General features: G+C 32.5%; 1 non-coding gene across 1 annotated transcript; it reads left to right on the top strand.

Moving 5' to 3' along the window:
* Positions 1-15,202: 15,202 nt before the first annotated feature.
* Positions 15,203-15,276, top strand: TRNAI-AAU (transfer RNA isoleucine (anticodon AAU)). The gene has a single exon. It is a non-coding gene; the product is annotated as a tRNA-Ile (tRNA).
* The last annotated feature ends 3,740 nt before the right edge of the window (positions 15,277-19,016 follow it).

Raw genomic sequence — 19,016 nt, 5'->3', positions numbered from 1 at the left:
TTATGTTAGGATGTCTTGTAGTGAGCTTTGGGTAAGGATCATAGTGTTCTAACAAGGAGAAGTATCAACTTGAGGGTAATTCAGAAGAAACTCGGAGAAAATAGGACAACTGCTTAGTACGCTAGACCAATATGGTAATGGTATGCTCGGTTCTTTTGGGTTCTTATGATGAGGTGAGGCTTTACGGGTGTTTTGTGGCTATACTCTCGGATTTGACAACCTGTGTGGCTTGGTCGAGTTAGAGGAATTCAATTCTGATAGCTTGGTTATGTGCAAATGGATTTCAAAGTGTTCTTGATGATTTCTATCACTGTTTGAGATGGATATGTCCTACTGGCGTGAGGAACGTGTTGTGTATTGTGATTTTCCCATGGAAGAAAGCAAATGGAAGGTTTCTAACTAACCGGGTATGTAATTTACTTGTGACTCGGAGTTGGTAATGAGATTCTCGTGCTTTTCACATTATGACATGATATATGTGGTGTGGTGTGCGGGATTAAGATTTACATGTACCAGGTGGCAGTTCAGTCTTGAATGGAAGGTCATGAATTTTGGACAGCATGAGCAGTTTCAGATATTTAGATGAATATTATAACTGCTCAGTAATTCCTGAGAAGGGTGCGCATTTCAAAAGGCGCATTGTGTTTTGACTTATGGATGTTTCGTTGGTATTGGGGTGCCTGATTGATAGACTGTCGATATTCAAATTATTGTTAAGTGGCACGGAAGAATTATGAAAGTATTCCTCGTGGGATGATCGTGTGTGAGCACCTAATTTTTTACAATATTTGAATTTTTATCACCTTCTACTAAGTAAATATTTTTAGAAATTTAATATATATGTTTTTAGCTTTGTTACATTTTTTTATATAGGGTAAGAATTAAAAATAATTTAAAAGGTCAAATTATTACTATTAGTATTATTTTTATTTTTTATCTTTATTTTTAAATAAAATAAAATAAAATAAAACCGAAACAATTTAAAAACAATTATTAATTTTCGAATGGTAATAAAATAATAGAAAAATTAAAAGTATGGAATAAAAAAATAAAAGTAAAAGTAGGTAGAAATTATTTTTTAAAAAACCTAAAAGAAAGTGGAAAATTAAAACAATAAAAGTAAAAGAATGTGAAAATTTAAAAAATAAAAAGTAAAAGAAGTAGGAATTAAAAAATAAAAGTAAAGGTAGCTGAAATTATTTTTTGAAAAAAAGTACAAGAAAGTAGGAATTTAAAAAAAGAAAAGTATGATAAGTGGAAATTAAAAAAAAAAGTAAAAAAAGTGGGAAAAAAAAAAAGTAAGAAGTGGGAAATTAAAAAAAAATAAAAGTAAAGGAAAGTGGGAAATTATTTTTTAAAAAAAAGAAGAAAAAAGGGAAGTGGGAATTCTTTTTAATTATAAAATAATAAAATAATAAAATAATAAATAAAAAAAATCTGAAAAAATTTCGAATTACTTTTTCTATAAATAGAAGAGAAATGCGAGGAGAAAGAGAAGAAAAAATAGAGGAGAGAATTGAGAGGGAAAAAAAATCTTTTTCTGCGCTAAGGGAATTTCTACTTGTTTCATTCTTTTCTTGCTTTTTCTTTCGAAAATTCAAGCAATTCATCACCCTGTTTAAGACCCAAAATGCCTCAAATTCAAGCCTAAAAATACCTTGTGAAGCTTCATTGATAGTCACCTCTCTCATGCCAAAAACCACCAGCCTCACGAGGTACAGTCGAGTTTCGGTCCGGGCTCGAATTTTAGAAGGTTCGTCGCTAGATTTTCTGCTCATCGGCCGATTTGCCCTTGGTTTGGTGTACTTGCTCGGCTCAGAATTGTTTTTGCATTAATCAAGTTCTGAAGAAATTTTTTTGCTTAAAGGTTCATTGCTTATCCTCCCTTTGTTAATTATTTTATTATTTTGTGTGATGTTCTTATAGAGGTTCATGTGATAATTTTTTGTGTTATTTTATTTATACACATTATCATGTTGTAGTTTCTTTTTACATGTTTCAAGCGATTTGTCAACAGATTATTTGAATAGGATTTCATCTTAATGAGATTTGCTATTTAGAATTAAGAATGAAGATCTTGCCATATTAATAGGCCATGCGTTGGAGTTCAAGTAAGTGAACTAGAAATGAGTTACAACATTTAATAGGAAAGAAAGAATTAGACATGGGTTGGATTGAGTATAAATCTGTCAGACCCAATAATTTTGTCACTAGACTAGTAATTAGCCCATTCTTCCATAATGGATAAATGTCTCCTAATTTCAAAGATAGAGTAGCAAGTTGTAAATATTTCTAAGTGTGGATGACTTCTCAATACTTTAAATAACTAATATATTTTCCGACTTCCAAATAATTTCATATCCGTAAACTCTTGGTCTTACAATAATTTCAAATTAGTTTAGGAAAATAATACAAGTATGCGTTCACGTGACTTGACCAATCAACTTCGAATAATAATAAATGTGTGATTGATTGTGTACACGTACGCGTGATATGATTCTTGACGCCAAACAAAAATGAGTACATGTACGCGTGACTTATTTCAAGATAATTTTCATAAATCTAATCAAGCAATAAAAACGGACATAGGTAAAACATGAGAACCAATAAAACACAGGTTATCCAAAAATAATATAAGCCAAATGTAGTCAATAAAGCGACCGTGCTATAACCACGGGACTCAGGGGAATGCCTTACACCTTCTTCCCGGTCAACAAAATTTATTACCCGGACTTTGTTTTTGCAGACCAATAATAATAGAGGCAAACCTTCCTTTGACCAGGGATTCAAATAAATGGTGACCTAGAACACCCAAAAACAATCAATTCCAAGTGGAGACTCTGTAAATAAAATAATCCCTACTCAAATTTGTCACTTTCATTGAAAAAACTCTTTAACCCATAATAATCCATAATACATATCTTTGGGGGGGAGGGGGGGGAAAAGGAGGTGTGACATCGTGCATGAAATATGTGTTAGTCATTCTAGTGCTGGAGTTGGGATAAGTTACGGTAATTCATATGTTCGATGAACTTGGAGACTTCCAGTTCTCATAAGCATATTGTTTCAGGGTTGCGGCCTATTTGAGGTAAGCATTTTATTTAAACTTAGTGGAGGCACTAGTTGCATTAATTACTTGTGATAGTTATGCTCTATGAGTGCGCATATATGTGAGGTTTAAGCCTATGTGCAGGCGTCGGAGCAAGTGTTCATACTCGAAAGAATGCTTAGGCTATGATATGCTTAGAGTTGACTGTTGAGCATAAAGTTATAACGTTTCTAGTGTTCGTACCATCGTTGAGAACTACCTGGACTATACTTGAGGTTACAAAGAGGCTAATTCTCTTAATAAACTTGGTAGTTACTATTTCTGTGTTAACTTGCCGATTTGAGTTGCAATAGCACACTTTGCACATGTCTACTCTATGGCGTTTTATTTAAACTAGTCTAGGAGCATAAGAGTCTTATTTCAATTATCATATACATGTGTACTTGTTTGATTGCTCATGTATGATATGATTGGACCGGAGTCCTGTGACCATTCTGTGCGGTTGATGTTAATGTGAGCTCTAAAAGAGCTGGTTACCATCATTAGATTCATGTGTCTTGGTGCTACTATGTATGATGAGCTCATAGTATTGCGGTTGTAGTGGTGCTTGTTGAACTTGTGAAACAATTCTCTTCATTGAGACATTTCCCATTTTGTTTTGTGCACGGATTGCGCAGTTTGTAGCTTGAGTTATATTGGTGTGGCATATCTGTGGAATAGTTGTACTTGATAATATAAGGTCATTGGACCTATAATAGGTACTATCAAGTTTGATTACGATATATTTGGGAGAATAATATCAAAAGTCGGCTTAGAAAGTGATTATGATTCTGGTTTGGGCGAGAGAGCTCCATGACTTATTGATCTGATAAGTGTTTATGAGATTCCACGTGTTTCTTTCATTTTCGGCAATGTGCGAAGGTTTTGGAACAAAGTTTGGTTTTGAATAGTTACTGTGATCGGGAATGGTACTGCGAGTATGCGAGTTGTGTAGTATGTTATGTGACTATATCTGGAGTTATGGTTATGGCTTGATACAACTTGTTTAGACTTATACAATGTGTAAATGTGAGATTCGAGTCTTGTAAGAAATTTTGGATGTTGGAAATTGGGTTCTAAGTTTTTGGGATAAGGTTAAATATTGATTTTCAGCTATGTTGTGTTGTCAGGCCTACATAGAATAGGGTGACATGGGATTCACCCCCGGGTATGTGCATGGTAAGGTGGAACGGTGATTTAAAGGCTTAGGAACGACTCTTGGCATATTTAAGTGGGGGAGAATGTAACGACCCAGCCGGTCATTTTGAGTGTTACAACCATGTTCCCTCATTTACTGCTCAATTTGTGCTTTATAATTGTTATGTGACTTGCCTGGGTAATTGGTTCGGGTCCAGTGAGGTTTTGGAATGAATTAGAACACTTAGTTTCAAGGTTTAAAGCTTAAGTTGAAATAGTTGATCGGATATTGACTTATGTGTAAACAAGTTCGGAATAGAGTTTTGATGATTCCAATAGCTCCGTATGGTGATTTTGGACTTAGGAGCATGTCCGAAAAATTATTTGGAAGTCCGTAGTTAAATTAGGCTTGAAATGGCTAAAATATAAATTTAAGTTTGGAAGTTTGACCGGTGAGTTGACTTTTTAATATTGGGGTCGGAATCCGATTCTGGAAATTAGAATATGTCCGTTATGTCATTTATGACTTGTGTGAAAAATTTGAGGTCAATCGGACTTGATTTGATAGGTTTCGGCATAGAATATAGAAGTTGAAAAATCGTAATTTTATTAAGCTTGAATTGGGGTATGATTCGTGGTTTTAGCATTGTTTGATGTAATTTGAGGCCTCGACTAAGTTCGTACAATATTTTAGGACTTGTTGGTATATTTTGTTGGGGTCCCGGGAGCCTCGGGTGAGTTTCAGATGGTTAACGGATCAAATTTAGACTTATAACAAAGCTGAAAATTTTCTGCCTTCTGATGCAATCGCACCTCCGGAAATTGGCTCGCAGGTGTGAGCTCGTAGGAGCGAGATGGGCATCGCAGAAATGTGTCATCTGCAGAAGCGAGTCCGCATAAGAGACACCAAGGTCGCAGATGCGGAGGCAAGGGAAGTTGGGAAAAACCGCAGAAGCGAAGGCAGTCGCAGAAGCGGTAGCTTCACCGCAAAAGCGGAACCGCAGATGCAGTTAAAAATTCCGCATAAGCGGAGCCTCTAGACAGTGTACAAAAACAGAGGGGTCCGAGATTTTCTCATTTTTGGACATTCCAAACACGGGTTGAGGCGATTTTTCTAAGAGAATTCACGAGAAATCTCGAGGTAAGCCACTTGTGATCATTATTAGTCAATAAAATTAAATTATCATTGAGTATTCCGCCTAGATTACGTGTTTTTGAGGTATAATTCGAGGATTTTAGCCTAGGGATTTCAAAATAAGAAATTATAATTTGAAGGTCGAGTCGATGTTGGAATTTGATAATTTGGTATGGGCGTGTAGATTTTATAACTTTTGTCGGGTTTCGAGACGTGGGCCCCACTGGCAATTTTGAGTTGAATTTCGGATTTTGTTGAAAAATTGGTATTTTCATATGAAAGTGATTCCTATCATTTGTATTGACTTTATCGAATTAATTGTGACTAGATTCGAGGCGTTCGAAGGCCGATTCGCGAGGCAAAGGCGTATTGGAATAAAGAATTTTACGGTTTAAGATAAGTAACGCTTCTAAACTTGGAGTTGAGGCTATGAACCATGATTATACATGTTATGTGATTTGTTTGGAGGTGACGCACATGCTAGGTGACGGGTGTGTAGGCGTGCACCGTAGAAATTGAGACTCAGTCGATTCCGTAGAGCAGTATAGTCAATTAACTTGTATTTTTACGTGTTAGAGAAATTGAGTTGTGATCCATGTTAGAAACCATGTCTAGGCTATATACTTATTCTGTTGGGACCCACTGAGGTCATTACTGCTGTTGAGTTATTTGTTTACATTGCAATTCATACTCAGTCCATTCATTTCATATCATATCTTAGTCTCTGTTGCTATATATTGACACATCATATCATCATTTTGGGCAAGTTTCATAGCATTGTGGGCCCGAGAGACTGGAGAGATTTATGACTGAGTGAGGCCGAGGGCCTGATTGTGAGGTTATTGATAATATAGCACGTGAGTTGTCCGTGAAGCACGTGAGTTGTTCGTGCAGCACGTGAGTTGTCCATGCGGATCCAGATATTGATACTATAGCACGTGAGTTGTCCATGCAGCACGTGAGTTGTCCGTGTAGATCCAGATATTGATACTATAGCATGTGAGTTGTTCGTGCAACACGTGAGTTGTTCGTGCAACACGTGAGTTGTCTGTGCGGATCCAGATATTGATACTATAGCACGTGAGTTGTCCGTGCAGCACATGGGTTGTCCGTGCAGCATGTGAGTTGTCCGTGTGGATCCAGATATTGATATTATAGCACGTTAGTTGTTCGTGCAGCATGTGAGTTATTCGTGCAGCACGTGAGTTGTTCGTGCAACACGTGAGTTGTCCATACGGATCCAGATATTGATACTATAGCACGTGAGTTGTCCGTGCAACACGTGAGTTGTCCGTACTGATCCAGATATTGATATTATCACACGTGAGTTGTCCATGCAGCATGTGAGTTGTTCGTGCGGATTATAGCGCTTGGGCTGAAGGAGCACCTCCGGAGTCTGAACACGCCCCCACTGAGTGCAGGTACCTATTGAATGCGAGTGCTGAGAGATTGAGAGGACTAAGTGGATTGATACTCTCAGAATATGCATTTGGTTGTTCACTATGTTGTACTGCATTGATATGCACAAATGACATAGAAGCATAAAGACGCATTTTTCCTCATGATGTACGGTATCACGTCATTCATGACTTCTCATACACATTGATATGTAGGCATAGAGACGTACTTTTCCTCATGCCATTTGATAGAGAAACATTTACCTGTTGAAAAGATTTGGAAGGAAAATCACTATTTTGGGTTTTCAGAAAGACATGTCTATTTTCTGAAACTGTGAACGAGCTGAATATCTTATTTCTGAGTTATTTCCTCTATCACTTTTATTATATTGTTATGAGTTGTTGTCGGCTATTGGTGTTGGACTTTGACCTGTGTTCCAGCTCGTCACTACTTTCAACCTAAGATTAGGTTTGTTACTTATTGAGTACATGGGGTCGGTTGTACTCATACTACACTTCTGCACCTTGTGTGTAGATATTGGATGCTGATGTCGTTGTGATCGATGGGAGCGGGATTTGAAGACGTACTTGCGTTCCGGTTGTAGCTGCCTCTTGTTCATGGTAGCTTTAAATTTATAAAAATTTGTTTATGTACATTTCGAACAGATGATGTATTTATTTCATACCGGATTTGTAAATTCTAATCTTAGAAGCTAATGATTTGTACTATCAATCCATGAAAAATTCTTATATAAATGGGAGTAGCCATTTTTTGCATAAGCCGTATATTTTCTTGAAATCTTGATAGCAATAGGAAGATTAGAATTGAAGTACCATGTATCAGTGGAGGAAATATAAGTTTGCAGTTTTGAGCAGTTGTTGCCGAGTATAGTGGATTTCAATCGTGAGTTTCAATCGTGGTTTAGATGGTTGAGGACACTCTGACTATCGTAATTTTACAGAGATAATTTAGGGCAACTGGAAGGTAAAAAGTTTTAAAATAATATTGTGTAAACGGACGGTTATTCACATGTAAAATTATTTAATTCTAAAAAAATAAAAAATTCTGAAATTTTAGTTCCTAATTAGTTGGAGCAATGTCTTAAACTGCCAAGTGGCATATTGGGATGATGCCACTTAACTTAATGAGATTGCTTTTTGTTCTACTTTTAATTATAGATAGATATAGATATAGATTACTAAGTTTAAACACTTCAATAAGTTGATTGGTTAGGTTATAGTTTAGTAATTTCAATTCTCAAGGGAAATGCTTAAAAAGAATTTTCACATTATCATATCATAATTATTCATTATAATAGATAATTTATTTTATTTTACTTTTTGTGAAGAATTAGCTGCAAATATCTTTTGAAATACCTGATAATATAAAAAATACAAGATCGATAACCTAGACTAGGGTGGCCAAACTTGTTATTTCACAGAAAGGGGTAAGAAACAAACAGATTGTAGGTGAGCAATCCATATTTCTCTCCTTTTCTTTTTTAGATGAATTACATATGGTCCATTCTTTTGGAGTTGGGAGGGAATAAGTGGGTGCTGACAATACGAGTAGAGTTTAGTAAAATATAAACGATTTCCACATGCAAATGGGGATATTCTCTGCTAAAAGATTAGTAAGTAATATTGGATTGTTCTATTCTCTTATCTCCAATAGTTTTCTCCATCTTCTTATAGGTCGAGAATCTTGATGTATATCTAGAAACTAAAAAAGGACAAGTCAGAATATATCCAATAGTATTCCCCCTAATGTTCGATGTTGTTATATATTCTCTGTAACAAACTGGATGTGTCACTTTATTTTGTATCAACATAATCATTTCGAAAAGTCATCAAAGTTCAACTATTATATAAAGTTTTACAATAGATAACGTCATATATTTTTGTTAACATTTATTGATAAATATATTTAATTTGACTCTCCGACAGTTATGTGAAGGGGTTCAGAGTATAAGTTCTAACTACCATTGTTTTATTTATGTGACACTCGTTCCTCTTTAGTCTCTATAAAAAAAGAATCACATATTTTTTATTTAAAATAATTTTAATTTTAAACGTCTCAATTTATCTTCTATGATATAATTTTATAGGTATATAAATATCATAACATGTTTAAGAAAAAGTAAAAAAAAAAATCATAGGAATATTATTTTTCCTAATTACTAATATAGAGTAATTTCTTCAACAAACAAAAGAAGATTTTCTTCATTCTATTTGAGTATTTTCTTACATCAACTAAATGCAAACCAAGCAAATAATAAAATATAAATGATCTGTTTTTAAAACAACTCTCTTCTGCCCACCACCCGTGGCGGAGCTTGGGGCGGGTGGTGGGAGCTTGGGGCGGATTGAACCTTTGTTGAAAAATTAAATTGTGCATATAAAGTGTTTTTATTTTATGTGCATATTTAAACGTTGAATTTTCATGACTTTTTTGTGTGTTTATTTTATTTTTATTTTTTGAATTCTCTGGATAAAAATCTTGGTTCCGCCCACCTGATTTCCCACTTAGGAGTCATTTTGGTATTATGTATAAGTAAAAATAATCCTTGGATAAAAACTTTAGTACAGCCTTATCCTCTCTTTTTTTGGTTACTAATTCTTGGATATCTTATCCCAGGATTAAAAGTAGTACAGGAATAAGTTATACCTGCTAGAATTATCCAAATATTTAACAGAAAATAAATCAAGACATTTGAAATAGGCAAAGTTTTCATAAACAGGGAGAAAAAACCAAAATACACTTTGCATTAATGTCGTGGTGAAATAGACCATATTTGTATCTTCTGGAATGAACTTAATAATATATAGCCTTCCAAATTTTTTAGATAAACTCTTAACTCTTCAAAACTTCTTAAAGAAGAAAGAAAATTTGTGAAAATTGAAGTTATAAAATTATAAAACTAAAAAGATATTAAGTCAAATATATTGATTGAGAACTTCTATCTGACAAAGTTTCGTCCCTTATTGATTAATTAGCTAAATAGGATAAAGAATAATCATTTTGAAAAAGTTATACTTTTATTCAACTTTTATTTTATGACTCAAATATAATTTCAAAAATAAAATGTATGCAATTCTCTTAAGATCTCATATTCATTAAGATAGGGTACACGCACATATTATATAACGCATGTATCCTAGCATCTAAAATACCCAACAAAATTATCTAAATATCATATTATACTATCCAACGAACACCCCTACTTACCCTACAAAGTACCAATAAAGACTAAGAGACTGTTCATGACGGAAACCCTACTCAACTGCTTAGATTTGAGGACGACGTATATAGGAATGTCATATCGAGAACTAAAGGAATATTCAAATTATAAATGGATCTAATTTATATTTCGACGATGTAAATAATTTGTATTCCATCATTACATTTTAATTAGCTGTAAAAGGTTTGCATATTTAGGTTGCCAAATTATGATAACTACGAACAGCCTTTTTTTTTTTTTGGGTTAAAACAAAGAACTTTTATTTAAGACAGATGGTGTAAAAAATTTATTCTCCTATGTCAGTGCACAATTAATGTTTAACATTAATAGTATATAATATTCTTTAATATTACTGAATTAAGTTATTTGCGACAGTAATAGATAGTACTACTAGTAATTAACTACAACAAACATGATTTGAAAACCTGAAATATAGATTACATAATTTAACTACGTCACACCTTTGGGAATGCGGCCCTGTTCCGGATGGGATACCTTGTACATCGGTTCTTTTTAAAAATTTAATTTAAGAAGTTACATAAAACCAATAGCGTAAACACAAATTGTGGTGGTACGTATATAGGTTGATCAACTCATGTAAATTGATAATACTGTACTCCAGTAGCTCTTCTTGAAAAAATAAAATTATCTGCCTGTTGTAGAAAAATAAAGTTATTAGTGAATATCCTTTCTGAAAACCTAAAGTAGCAAATCAAGCAAAGGACATATCGACACGTACGTACTTGAAGGATGGATATCTCTTGACCATTGGCAGTGATTAGCGTACCTGTCTTTTGGTACAGTAAATTTCCAGTCATATCCTTCAAACTTCCTACCTTTTTGGAACTGTTCCATATTTTCCAGTAGGTTTTGTAGGGTTCGTTTAACGCCATTTGTACTTTCATACGATATTTTAAACTACGTTTGTTTTGGGGTACTGTTTGGTTTCATAAACTTTATCAAAATCAACTTCAATTTATGCTGTTCGGCTTCAGAACTAATTGTCCAGTTCTATCAAAACCAAATCCAAAATCAACGGGTGTGCTATTTTTACAGTTGAGCGTATTTCCAACTAATTCTTGTTTATAGTGAGAAAATAAACTAGATTCATCTCTAAGTACATGACTTTACCTAGCTCGTGTATTAAGAAAATTAATTTAAGGATACATGGATGGTTTAATTCATGAACTAAGGAAAACAAAATTCTAAAAATAAATTATTATACATACTAGACAAGGTACGTAGGCACTATATTTATTTACGTAAGCTAAGTTGGAAGAAGGAAGAAATATGCCAAAAGAAAACGGTTGATTGAGAGTATTTCTTCTCTCCGAATGTCTAACAGAAAGGCCTTAAGATTTGATTATCTTTAATTAATCATATGTTATATATTGGAAAATGACACTGTATAACGGTTCTCAAAATAATAGCCAAAAAATATATATTTTTATATTATGTTATATACAGAAATAAACAAATTTACTATACTTTTACAGCTATCGAATTTGAATAGTTTCGGTCACGGGTTAAAAGTAATCTTTGTCATATGGTATTCGGGTCCACTAGCCCAATTAATACAAGTTCTCATCTCATATGACCCATCCGATAAAAGAAAGGGCTTTTACAAGAAATGTTTTTATTCCTAGGTCTAGAACCCAAGACATCTTATTAAGACAGACAAATCAAATAATTATTCACGGGCTATTTGGTTAAGTCTAAGCAACGCCATTCTGTCATTCGCAAATGCAATTGTTGATAATTTATTTGTGTCGGCTACAGGTAGTAATAGACATATGCTGTTTCACTTCTATTTGCAGCCTAATAATTAATATCATTATTTCAAAATGTCAGTGAAGCCAGTCATTTTAATCTAGGTACCCGTTAACGTTGTATAAGAAGGAAAAATATTTTATTATATATATTCTTGAAGGATCTCTATCTCTACGATTTTTTATTTCCTTCACACTTTTTCCGCACATAAAATAATCTACTAATACCTTTATTTAAACATATTTCAACTAGAAACAAGAAAGTCTATTCCTATATTAATTATGACTATATATCATATTTAGACATGAATTAAATAACTTTGCAAATACCAAATCCTAAATAATTTAGGTATCCTACTACAACTTTGAATTAGTTTTCCAACAATACTGTTACATATGTTGCTATATCAATGTATTGATTCAATTAAATTGAACCACTTTGATTAAATACAACAGAGTTGATAATAAAGTACGACAGTTTCATGCTATTAAATTTTTTGTTCTTTTATATTTCCTTTTGAATATTTTCAGATAACAAATAACTATTCAGTTTTTCTTGTGTTCATCTTGAATATGGATTTTATCCTCTTTACACCCATTTCATTTAGATTTTTTTCAAATATACCTGTAAGATAAATGAGGAAAAATTAAAGATCTAAAACTAATACTCTCACTTGTTCATGTTGAAGAGTTATTTTTGCTGTGGGGGTCCCTAAGTTTCAAACATTTTAAGAAAAGGAAAAAAAAAAAAGGAAATTCAATTTATCAGAAAATTGAGATCCCTTTCAGGAGACAAAAGCAATAGGACCAATTCAAATTAATCTCTACGTACTAAAGTTTGTTAAAATATAATAGCTTGGGACCGGGAAGAAGTCCATTAAAAGGATGCCAACATTTTATATCTAAGAGAAAACAGTGTCTGAAACTTTTAATGATTATCAAGGTTTTACATCTGAGGAAACAGTCTGAAAATTTTAATGAATATAAATGTTTTACATCTAAGGGAAAACAGCTTCTATAAATTTTAATGAATGCCAACGTCTTACATCTGACGGGAAACAATGTCTGAAAAAATTATTGGCAAAGTAAAACAGTGAGCTGCCCTTTGAGTAAATTTCGCCGGTGGTCTTTCAACTTTGAATTTGTAATACAAAAGTTATTTTTTATTTTTTGTCATATAAAAATCATTTAATTTTAAGTTTGTAACATAAAAATTATTTTTTTATTGTTTATCACATAAAAGTCATTCAAAAGTGCCAAGGTAACCAAAAAGTAAATATCACCCGAATTTTACACTGAAAATATGACAGAACACAAAGTAAGTTAGTTAACTAGCGTTTGGCCATAGATTCCCAAATTTATTCTGAAAAATCTGATTTGGGTGAAGTTTGGTTTGAAAATGAAAATGTGTTTGGACATCTGTTTTGGGTGAAGTTTGGTTTGGAAAAACATGAAACATAACTTATACCCACAAGTTCTAAAAATTATCACAAATACCCAACAGTACCATTATCAAAAATATTTATTATATTATCGCAAACCATAGTCCTGAATATAAATAAATTTGATATAAAATTATTATTTTTATAATGAACTACATGATACACTATCAGATGACCGAGAAGACAAAGTAACATTGTTACAAAATAATAAATGATGGGCTCTTTTATAAAATATAAAAGTTTGGGATAATTTTTAAAAAATATAATAGTGATATTTTGGCCCAAAAGCTGGTTTTGGGATTTGGGATTTGGCTAAAATGTAAGCAAAATCTATGGCCAAACGGGTCCTTATATTTGAGATAATTTGAGAAACCTCCTTCCAAGTTTTGCTAATCTCAGTTATGATTTACGAATATTATGTTTACTTTTCTTATTTTGATTACTGTGTAATAAGTTTGTGAACTCATCATCATTAATGTAAAAAATATGATTTGAATATGTTGCCCTTTTTAATTTATACTCATTTGTTTAATGAATTTTACAAAAATACCTTTTGGAATTGGCAGAAGAGTGATTGTTAGAGCATCAAATAATTCATTGACAAACACAAAATCTACGAGCTCGATATGTTCCCCATAGCTTCGAGTTGTTACAAAGAAGTCGAAATTATGGAGATAAACGTAATTTCATAAACTACAAGGGAGAGTAATATTACGAAGAGAAATATGTGAGAGGTCTTTAAAATTAATCAATTACCTTTAATATATTTTATTAAGCTAAATAGCTATTTTGAAGTATCATGTCATATTTTCGATACAAAATATAAATATTCAGGTGATATCTAATTTTTAATTAACTTGGCCAAAGTTGGATGATATTTTTATGACAAAAAATAAAAAGTAATTTTGTGTTACAAACTCAAAGTTGAATGACTTTTATATGATAAAAATAGAAAATTAATTTTTGTGTTACAAACTCAAAGTTGAATTACTACCGATAAAATTTACTCGCAACCTTTTCCAGTGAAGTTAATTAAGTCACCAACACCTTTGTATAATATTTAATGGGAGACTCTATAAATGCAATTCATGATCATTTATATATTAATGCATGTAGTTTAATGCATGTAGGGGTCGGATCTTGGTACAAGATAGGTTTATATAAATTTAATTTTAAGTTATTGCAATGCAGTTTCATCTTGACAATAGGAGTATATATCCCTCTTTCCTCTTATTGTCTTCTCTTATTTCGTAACTTTCAAGTGGTACATTTTTTTAGATTAAATCAACAATTTGAAAAATTTAGTACCAATTAAACATCCACGTTGATACTTAAAAAAAACTCTGCTAACGTGAGCTTCGCAAGTTTATAAAAGCCGTTGCAAACTCGGATACGGAATAAAGATAGCGATATATTAATTGCTTATAAATCCTGTGTGTGTGGCCAACCTCAGCTTATTTTAAATAAAGGTGCAATTAATTGATTTGACTAATTAATGCTAGAATTAAGTACTAATATTATCTTTTAGATGTACGGTATTACCGTATTAGTACTAGTTACTTTCTCCTAACAGTCCCAACATGCCTTCTATAGTTCTATTCATACAACACACATTTGACTTTTGAGTCTATAATACAACAAAAGAACATTACTCTTTTTGCGGTGGCGTAGGATCCAGCAGATAAAAAAGAGTGGGAAAAAGTGGAGCAACATTAAAATAAGAATTTATGTTATATGCATTGACATTTGAAGATGTTCTCACATTATCAGTAAAATTTGACATATATAAAAGATTGCTTTCTATTTTTATTATATAAGATTATTGATTAATGTTTGCATAAAGATTTTTTAATGGTGCAAATTTTGTTACCTCGTAATCATCTTTCATGGCTCAAATCTGGGTCTCTTTCTGCTTCTTCCGATCTACGTCAACGTTAAAATCCATTACCTTCGATAATGATAAAATTATAAATCAGTGTACTGAGAACAACTGGCCCATTAGCTCAGTTGGTTAGAGCGTCGTGCTAATAACGCGAAGGTCGCAGGTTCGAGACCTGCATGGGCCACAAAAGGTCATTTTTTTGTGTTTTTTTAAAAAAAGTTCGTCCAACAGCGGCCCTTTTCTCTAAGGCTTTTAGCCCAGAAACACCTTTCCCTGGGCTTGGGAGTAATAAAAAGTCCAAACTGTTGGAATCACTACAAACTACAATACCTAGTATTTGGTTTAAAATATCAAATGTACTACGAATTCAAGTGCATTTGCAAGATCTTTTCATTTTTTCTTTTTTATTTGAGTCAATTGAGTTGAGGTAAAAGCAAGAAATCGGACCTCATTGACAAGCTCTTTTCTTTTTCTCAATGCTTCTGCTCTTTCTAAGAGACAAGGAAAACATTTTCTCTTATCCGGAGAAAAGCGCATACTAAAATTAAGTTGAGAAAAGCGATGTTTGTGATCTTGTTTACAACTTAAAAGAGAAGTGTATCTCAAGAAGGTGATACAACAGCTTTTGTTGGGATATACTTGTATACGGTCGAAGTAGATTTCGGTCTTAGCACGTCCGATCGAGTTCGAACGGTGATCTATCGAAATAAGATCCCGAAGGTGGAACAAATTAACCTCGAACCCGAGGAGGCCGATCTGTGTCGAGTTCGATATCATTATCAAGCTTGAATCGAAATCGAACCATGATGCAGAGTAGATCTATCATGCTGATAATCTAGAGACCAACCAACATCGACCTCGTATCAATTCGAGGGCTCGAGCCAGGATCGGGCTCGAACCAAGATCACGAGCTCGAGTCGAAATCAAGCTCAAACCAAAATCGAGGGTTCTAAGCAAGATCGAGCTCGCAGACAAAAGCCGTTGCAATCCCACTAGAGAGAATCTTGGCAGAAATTGTGAAAAAGCTGACTTATCATAGGTCTCCCACTGGATGTTTATTTTATTATGCTTAGAGCCAAATCCCTCCACTATAAAAGAGCTTGATTACCATTTCTGTAAGACAAGTTTTTCTCAGGCTTGCATTGTAATAAAAGCGCTATATTCTTTTACAGTAAAGAATCTTTCTTTCAGATTGATTCTATTTGTTGAATCCTAAGATTCATTGTTCCTAACAACCTTATCTATTTCGCATTCTCTGCAATCTATATTTACATTTCTATTTATCCTTACACTTTGTGTTAAGTTACGCCACATATCCTCGGAACTGCGTATAAATTCAACTCTATCCATTTTTCGAGTAAACAATACTATTAACCATACGATTTAAACATAGTATTTTGTTTTATTCTTTATGAAATAATTATTTATTTAATTTATTCAATTCAATAAAGTACTATTTTAAATAGATTATTTGTTACATGTGTGTCCTTTTAGTTATGTAGTAGACAATTTAGTATATGGAGTCTTAGCTCATGCACAGAAGATTAAATTGTCGATTCACATAATTAATAAACTATGTTCACAATCAAAGATATTATTGGACAAAATATCTTGATGATTGTAGCACAAGATTATGGTATAATTTGTCTTGATTATGGGGGTGATTTTATTCCGACTTCTTGTGCTAGTATACTTAGTGTATATTGAACGGACCAAGTAGAGAAAAGATATTTTTGTACTGAATATATATAAAATATTTTCTTTAATTCATTAAATGAGCTTATACTCCTAATCTTGATATAATTATTATGATCAATGTAATTTATTTATTATTTTAATTTATCAAAAGGTACGACTCTATTCAGTGTTAGTGTATGCCTAATAAATTGGACAATAACGAATAATATTTGTGAAATAAAAATTAGTTGATAGAATCCATGACTTGGTTTTGAGTTTGACGATACCCCTTTATGTGAGTTTATAAGTTTTCATGTGAAAACCCGGCCGGTGAATTTTATATCCGTCGCATGAAATGGTTTAAGCGAAATTATAAAGGATTTAATTAGTTGAATAAATTAAATTTTTAGTGATTTAATTTAATTAACTGGTATCTGAGATCTTAACATGAGGAGTTAAAATAAGTGTTACTGAATTTTCAAAATTCAAATTGAGGAGTTCAATTACAGTTTTTAGTAGAATAAACTGTAATTAATTATAGTAAAAATTAATTCATGCTAATTTCGAACTAATGCTATAATTAGTAGCCTCTTATTATTTCTGTGGTCCCTGCTATACCTAGTAAAAACCTGGACTTAACTTGGGTAAAAAGTGACTTGGAAGAAAAGTCATCTGGTAGAGTTAGAGTAGGATTCTACTTGTGCAAGTAGAATCCTACACGTTTTTGGAGCAGATTGTCGGCCAAAAACTAGTCTACTTAAGGAAGACTAATTTCACCCAATAACACACATTTTTTAGAGTTGTATTGTTCTTGCCCACTCAAAGCAAAATCGTCCAAGGTTTTACTAGGCATATAGTAGAAGACTGCAGTCCTGGATTCTAGATGTGTGGAGGATTTGTGCAACGATTTCAAGAGGTTAGTGCTTCTAATCTAGCAATTATAGCATTATCTAGTTTACATGTATTTGATGACTGAATTGTATGCTTGCTTCCGCTGCGCATGTTTTAACAATTGGTATCAGACGCCGTCTTACATCTAACTAGATAATGTAATACAGCATCAATAGAGTAATATTAAAACGTGTTGTTTAATGATACATGTTTGGTATGATTATTCTATGTCAAAAATGTGATTGTATTTATTAGTATTTTAATTCTGAAATTATGAATTAATATACATATGCATAAACAATGGTGTTATATTTAATGACAATCTGTTTAATTATATTTTTGATGAATAGCAGTGTTGGTTTTAATAAAAACGTGACTGTTTTTCAAAGTACTATTAAATCTGTAATTATGGATTAATACATATATGTATAAACAATGGATTAATATTATTAATCTGTTTTAGTTTTGTTTTATGTCCATAATCACAGTGTTATATTAATAAAAACGTGTCTGTTTTGAATGCTATTAGTTCTGAAATTATGGATTAATATACGAATTATGAACAGTAGAGTTTGGAACGGTAAAAAGCATTCCACAATTCTGTTTGAACACATTTTTATTAAATAATAATAAAAATATTATTTTGAGTTCTGAAATCATATTTTAACATACATCAGTATATTATGTGATTTGACCCAGTAAAAATAATTAAAACCCTTAAAAACGCCAAAAACAGAATTCTATGAATAGGTCATGAATTTGGAATTCTGAAATTCTGTCAAGAATTCTGAAATTCTGTCAAACTCCGATTGACCTCAAATTTGGTAGGTTCATCGAAAACGGCCCAGTGAGCAATACTCATCAGCGTTTCTCATGATATACGTCGTTTTTTGGGCATTCGGGGTCGTTTAGATGGGTTTTTGGCCATTTTTCTATTTTCTGGAAATTTATTTTATAAAAATAAAAATAAAAAATTTAAAAAGAAATCAATGATGGTAGGGTTCAATTCTCATGGTTTTCAATCATGTTTTACAGTAATATAATGAATTTATATGTTGACATAGATCTTCTTCCACATCGGATAAGTTCATTATAGATGATTACTGTAGTTTTGCCTCTAGTTATTTGATTACTTGTATTAACTCTCCAACTGAGTTACATGTTGATTCAATAAAACTAGAGTTTATAAAAGTGATATTTACCTATCTTAAATTAACAGTTTACTCTCCATCTGAGTTGGTCCTGTTTTAATTTATGGGGTAAATATCTTACATAACTCATATATTTTGCATGAATAGTTAAGTTTCCCTAACGAATCTAACTATTCAATCAGCATGGTTATATGTGTAATGTGCT

The sequence above is a fragment of the Nicotiana tabacum genome, chromosome 12, assembly GCF_000715075.1.
Source record: "Nicotiana tabacum cultivar K326 chromosome 12, ASM71507v2, whole genome shotgun sequence".
Taxonomy (NCBI): domain Eukaryota; kingdom Viridiplantae; phylum Streptophyta; class Magnoliopsida; order Solanales; family Solanaceae; genus Nicotiana; species Nicotiana tabacum.
Note: the sequence above shows the minus strand (reverse complement) of the source record. Positions and strands in the feature narration are given on the sequence as shown.